This window comes from Choloepus didactylus, chromosome 4 (assembly GCF_015220235.1).
Source record: "Choloepus didactylus isolate mChoDid1 chromosome 4, mChoDid1.pri, whole genome shotgun sequence".
NCBI classification, from domain to species: Eukaryota; Metazoa; Chordata; class Mammalia; order Pilosa; family Megalonychidae; genus Choloepus; species Choloepus didactylus.
The window spans coordinates 9,188,283-9,195,008 of NC_051310.1; the positions used below are offsets into that span (position 1 = coordinate 9,188,283).

Sequence of the window (6,726 nt, forward strand, 5' to 3'; positions counted from 1 at the left end):
GTGTAGCTGGGCAGGAATGGTCACAGCACTTCACAGTTTGCAGAGCCCTGCCTCTGCCACCACTTCCCACCAGCCCAAAGCCCCCTGTGAGTCCAGCAAGGCAGAGATGAGGAAGGAGGAACTGAGCCCGTGGGAAGTGAAGGTTCTTGCTGTAGACCACTTAGTGTCGCGACTGGGCCTGAATTGTGGACCCCCCATTGCTCATGCAGCACATTCTCTCCTATGCTCTTGTCCTCGTGATACCACTGCCACTTGGCCACGTCCTCCCATTCTGCTGCTGAGGCCACTCCCACCGCTCCCAAGACTGCCACCATGTGAAGGTTTCCTCTCCTGTTGCTTGGCTTTCCCTCCTGATATTGCTTGGTGTAAGTCGCCCATTTCCTAAGGACTCTAATGGGTAGAAAGATCTTGTTCAATCCTAAGAGCAATGCTGCAAAGAGCTCTCTGCAGCCCAGGAGGGTAACCCACCTGGCTACCGGCACACAGTTGGTAAGTGACAGAATCAGGATTTGGTTGGATCCCAAAGACCCTCTCTTAGCTGTCAGCCACAGGCTTCCATGCAGACAAAGAGAGGGGGCCGTGGTTTAGCACTTTGTAAAGCAAGGACCCAGGCACCATTTGTCGTGAAGATGCAGGATTTGCCAGAGGGAGGAGGGGAAACCAAGCCAAGGGCTCGAGGGTGAGAACACTAGGAAGGACCCAGATCATGATGGAATGTGAGGAGGGCCTGGTAGGAGATGAGGGGATGGCTCTGCTTGCGAGGTGAGGGGGCTCTGGGGAGCCCAGGACGAACCAAACACAAGATTCACACACCAAAGTCCTGATGGCTCCCAGAAGGGTGTTCAGCCAAGAGATGCAGACTAGAGGGAAGGCAGAAAAGAGGGAAGAAAGGAGGGAAAGAGAAATAAAGGGAGGAAGGAAGGGATGGAGGGAGGGCAGGAGGAGGCAGGGAAAGAAGAAGGGGGAAGGTAGTATCCTTGGGCCTCTGCTCTCATACCCTGGTGACATGAAGCATTTACTATAAATCTGATTTCTCAGCAAAGTTATAATGAGTTTAGAGTTTTTGAGACAAGGGACACACAAAATTCCTTCACAGAAAGGGTAGCGTGTGCCAGCAGTCATCAAAGTGACTTCTTCTCGTACCTCGTTTTCATGGCACCCAGGGCTCCCCAGAAGAGAAGGTAGCAGTGGAGACAGCATCATGGAGGAGAGGGCAGGAGAACGGAGTCGGGGCATCCTCTCCACTCTGACCTCCACCACCTGTTTGTCCTTGAGCAAGATGAGGCAGCTCTTGACTCCAGGCTCCTCATCTTCAGAACAGGTGACAACTGGGGCACCATCCCTTTAGACCATGAGACAAGCAACCCACCTCTTTGCAGTCTCGCAGAGCCTCTCCACAACATTTCCATGTCTACTAACCCCAGAACAAGCTGGGGACTCTGGCTGGTAGGGGACACCACCCATGGTGGAGACGTCGTCATCGGATTGTCAGTGAGGCTCAAAAGGTGAAATGACTTCCCCAGGATCACTGGGCTCACAGCTTCTGCTTTCATTATGTGATGCTGCCTCTTGGAAAATCAGTCCTAGGGAGTCAACCCTGCCCGTCGGGTTTTATCTCACAAGACATCCCTATATGAATGGGTCACTTGAGCATCACCTCTGGAGAGCGCTTTTACTTACAAACTACCCCTCCAGGTCCCAGTGGGTCAGATTCCTAGAAAAATGTAATTGGCTAGGTATATTTAGAATTTTGAATTAACATCTTGCATCAAAACCTGGTTGGAAAAAGATACTCCTCTTGTGGATGATCCAAACAAGCCTGGGTTTAAAAATAAGCAGAGCGCTAAGATGACAACTATATTGGCAGGTGCACCACAAACAAGCAAGGCTCCTGATCAGCTGCCTCTCGCTTGGTGTGCCTACATTTAACTTGTTGGTATTAGACTTTGTCTCCCTATTTAATTAAAATCTTGTACGTAACAAGGACCATATTGTAAAGGGAATTTGCTCCTGAAGTTGACTTTTCATGCAGCCGTCAAAACAGCAGTGTTTGAAGTTGCAGTCCCTGTCAGCTTTGCAATATTTTGTATTTCTATTTGCAGTTTTTTAAAAAATTTCCGTTTCATTTTATTTGGGAACAAATAATTAACTCTACCCCTGCTTTCAAAGTATCACTCCCACCATAAATTCATAGCGTGAGCCGATTTTTCGCCTGATGCCTCTCCCAGGTGCTTCACTGTCTCTACTCAAACTGTTCTGGGATTTTTGCAAATGTTGTCCACATCTGCTGTGGCTCTCCCTTTCCTGCCAAATTCATTGAATGCTTCTTGCCCTGGTGTTCAAGGCCCACCTTGACAATATTCCAGACGGTACATTCTGAAATCATCTCACCTGCAATCGACCAACAAACATGTATTCATTTATCCCACAAGTATTTAGCAAGTAGTTCCTATTATGTCCCAGACACTGTTTAATGTGCTCCTACTATGTGCGATGAGCTGAGAGAGATACAGTCCCTCTTTTCAAGATGTTCACAAAGTCCTGGGGAAATAAAGATATAGGCGAGGAAATTATGTTGTCAGACAGAGGCTCAGCAGTTCCAGGCTGGTATAAAGAAAGGGATACCCTTCTCGTACAGAATCTTGAAGCCAGTTTCTGGGAGGGGGAGCATGTGGCCTGGGTTTGAAGGATGGGGCCTTCAAAGGCAGAGGTAGGGGGAGTACATCCAACAGGGGAGATTGCATGAGTCCAGAAAGCAAGGACCATTTCTGAAGAATGACCAGTGTTCTAGTGCATCTGGAACATCACGGGAAAGGTGGAGACCTGTTGCGTTCTGGTTTCCTAATGCTGCTGGGATGCAAAACACCAGAGATGGACTGGCTTTTATAAAAGGGGGTTTATTTGGTTACACAGTTACAGTCTTAAGGCCATAAAGTGTCCAAGGTAACACATCAACAATCGGGTACCTTCACTGGAGGATGGCCAATGGTGTCCGGAAAACCTCTGTCAGCTGGGAAGGCACGTGGCTGGCGTCTGCTCCAAAGTTCTAGTTTCAAAATGGCTTTCTCCCAGGACATTCCTCTCTAGGCTGCAGTTCCTCAAAAATATCACCCTTAGTTGCTCTTGGGGCGTTTGTCCTCTCTTAGCTTCTCCGGAGCAAAAGTCTGCTTTCAAAGGCCATCTCCAAAATGTCTCTGTAAGCTGAAGCTCCTCTCTCAGTTCTAGTACATTATTCAAAGTGTCCCTGTTGGCTGTAGCAAGCTCACTCCTTCTGTCTGAGCTTATATAGTGCTCCAGTAAACTAATCAAGGTCCACCCTGAATGGGTGGGGCCACGTCTCCATGGGAACACTCAGAGAATTACAATCTAATCAGCACTAAAACATCTGCCCCACAAGATTGCAATCAAAGAATATGGCTTTTCTGGGGGACATAATACATTCAAACCAGCACATATTGATACATGAGATGAGAAGGGAATCCTGGGGATAAGAGTACGGAGGCCCACGGATGCCCAATCAAGGAGCCTGGCTGTGGTTCTGTCGCTGCAGGGGAGGGACGGAACGTTTCCGGGTCCTGCTCAACAGGCATCTTAGACACAGTTATTTTCCCAGACGCACCTGGGCCTCCCCACTCTGGTCCTGGCTTCCTGCTCACCTCCTCACCTACAATATTCTTGTATTTCTGCTCATGAAATTCCACCCATTCCTGTACCTGCCGACTCCAGGTTTGGAGCTGCCTGCAGTGTCTATCCCTCCACGAACATGTCTGGGGCTGTGTGTGTCTGTGCAGTGCTTTACTCTCTGCCTCTGCTTTCCATCTTTCAGAGATTCCTCAACATTGGAAGTTTGCTCATGACAATCTTATTATTGTAGATCTATTCTGTTTTCTTGCTTTGTTTGAAAAACATTTCCAGTCATTTTGTGAGTTTTTCGGTAAGGAGTAGAAACAGTCCCCTGTTCAGCCTGTCACCTTGAACCCATCACAAAAGTTCTTTTGATAGTTTAGGATCGTCTTTCTATTTTTCTCCCCCATAGCACACTTTAAAAAAAAAAAGAACAAAGATCTTGTCTTCACACACCGGTAACAAAATACGAATGGGATAAATCCTGGGAAAGTTTGGATAAAGCGGCCAAGAGGCAAGATGGAGGGCTCCTTAAGGGGCCACTGTACCTGGCTACCCCACATCAGGCAAAAAATCAGATGAGTCCTCACCACCCCAGCAGGTTGCTCTCGCCCACCGCGGAACCCATCTCCAGGTAAACTGACCCCTGCGTGACGATCGGGGAGGCTCCAGAGCAGGCTGGCCCTCGAGGATGCTGGCTGGTGCAGCACCCTCTTACCTCACCTCTTATCCCAGACGGCAATGAGCACTTCACCCAAAACCCACCTCCATACTTACCGGCCGAGGTGGACCCTAAAACGGCAATCCCACGGCCTCCACACCCTCCAGATTTACATCCGTCTGAACTGCTCTCGCCTGGTCCTGTAGGGCAAATCCCCTGTCCTCTGGGACGGTTAGCACCACAGCCGGGTCAGCTGGAGGACCCAACCACACTGCCATGCTCCCCCCATCAGCTCTGACCCCTCAAGGCTTCAGGCCCAGTGTCCTCCCCGTGTGGCCCCTACACCCACTTCCCTACCCGGCCACAGGCACAGCAATGTCAGACAGGAATCCCCCAGTGACCTCAGCTCCCTGCACAGCTCAAAGCATCAGGACTCCAAACGGGAAGAAGAAAGCAGCAGCCCCAAATAAAGAAAGCCCTAATGCGTTCCCGCTGTGTATGAAGGAAATGAGAGCCAAGGTCGTAGCCAAGGGCACGTGGAAAGAAAGTGCAGCCTTCACCCAGGTCCTTGGGAATCCAGATCCAGGAAACAGCCAGAAATAGAGCGAGGTGGCCCGGCAGGAGGCACGGCTCCACCTGCGGCTGCCCCACCTGCGGCTGTACCCCACCCGGCTGGTCTGCATGGGGCAACCGTGGGAAGAAGGAGAAGAGGGAAAGGGACAAGCTGCCAGGACAGAGCAATCAACACAGCAAATGTTTCCTAAATCCTTACCTTTCACTTCTTCAGTTTACGAGAGAAAAAAGAAGTGTTAAACACCAGGTGAAGTTGGCTGCCTGGGCCCAGCCTCTTCAGGTGGATGCTCACTAGTCTCGCCTGCTCCCCCTCCTTACCTGCTGGCTGCCCCCCAAGATGCCAAGTCACAGACAGCAGACCCAGCCTCTCTCCCTGCCCCTGAAGCCCGACCCCTGCCTGCTGTCCTGCTCTCCTGGGCTGCCCACCGCAAGGCCCCTGTCCTCTGTCCCCATGGGGCCCTGGACCTGCCTCCACCTCTTTGCAGCTGCCCTGGCACCCTCCTGACCTCCTGTGCAGCGCCCACAGCCGTGCCCAGCTGCCTGACATTCCCACAGCTCTCTGGCCGCGACCCAGCCCCAGCTGCTCTCCCTCCTGACCGAGGATCTAGAACAGCTGTAGCTTCATGAGCCCCCGTTGCTTTGCTTCATGTTGTGCTTTTGCTTCCCCACCCTCCACCCCACCCCTTTGAAAGGCTTTATTTTGTACCCTTTAATTTTGTGCCACTGGCTACATGAGGTGATGTTTATTGAGTTCATTGGTCAATAGTTGACCCATTCTTACTTCAATTTCTCCTTTTAAATATGTGGATGAAAGAAGAACCTCATGATTCTACATGATTTTTACTAACAGCTGCTAAAGTCTTTGCAGCGTTATATATATATATATTTGTGTGTATGTGTCTGTGTGTGTGTGTGTGTGTGTGTGTGTGTATGTATGTATACACATGTAACTATTATGTAGTTTAGATAGCTTAGTTTTAAAAGTGATTAAAAACAAAAAGAAAAAAAAGCAATTTTGAAGCAGCTCTCCAGAAGGAGTTGGTTCTGTGTGATTTGCATTAAAAATCAGCTTGCGAACCAGTCATTTTACATCTGGTTTTTAAACCACAGGGCACAGGGAATGCAGTGCCATTACATTTTGTTTTCTGTGTGAAACAACTTCTATTGTGATGCTACTTGTTATTGTTTAAATGTACAGAAACAAAAAGTTAAAATGTGTCGATATACCTTGTTTCCTGGCGTTCTTCTTTTGGGGGAAGGGGTTGCCCCTCAACAGTTAATGGAATCACCATGAAGTTGGACCAGGAATATTTATTGCTTTAGAGATTGCTTGTCGAATATGTACAGTGCCCCCTTTTAAATATGTTTTCCTTTCTCTCGAAACTGTATAAAGCTTTCCCTCCTTAGCTTAAGCATCATATGTATAACAACTCATTTGTACAAGGTTTCCATTTATACATAAAAGTGTGTGTGTGTGTGTTGCCCTTTTTCACTTGAAAAAGTGAAACCCAGATGCTGCCATACGGACATTAGTAATTGCATTAAAGGATCAGCAGCATTAACAAAAGTTGTTTTAAAAGCCATTATGCGAAATAAGACTTGAAATTTAGTGAGGGAATTTTAGCGATGCTGTATGAGAAGCAGCGGGAAACATTATGGCTTCTCTGAAGTCACAGTGGGATATCCTGTGTCATTCAGACACAGACTGGCGTGTGCAAAATCTTATGAGCCAAAATTCTCAGTGACGTTAGCTTTCTCCTTTTTGATGCTGTCATTTCTGTTCATCATGTTTTGCTGTGGTGTTACACAGTAAATTTGTGTGTAGTTGTAATGTCACCTATAACAATCTGTCTTTGGTAGCAGATTGT

At 48.4% G+C, this 6,726-nt stretch overlaps 1 pseudogene; it reads left to right on the top strand.

Annotated features, from left to right (window-relative positions):
* The first annotated feature begins 1,201 nt into the window (after positions 1 to 1,201).
* On the top strand, positions 1,202 to 5,153 carry LOC119532552 (annotated as a pseudogene).
* The last annotated feature ends 1,573 nt before the right edge of the window (positions 5,154 to 6,726 follow it).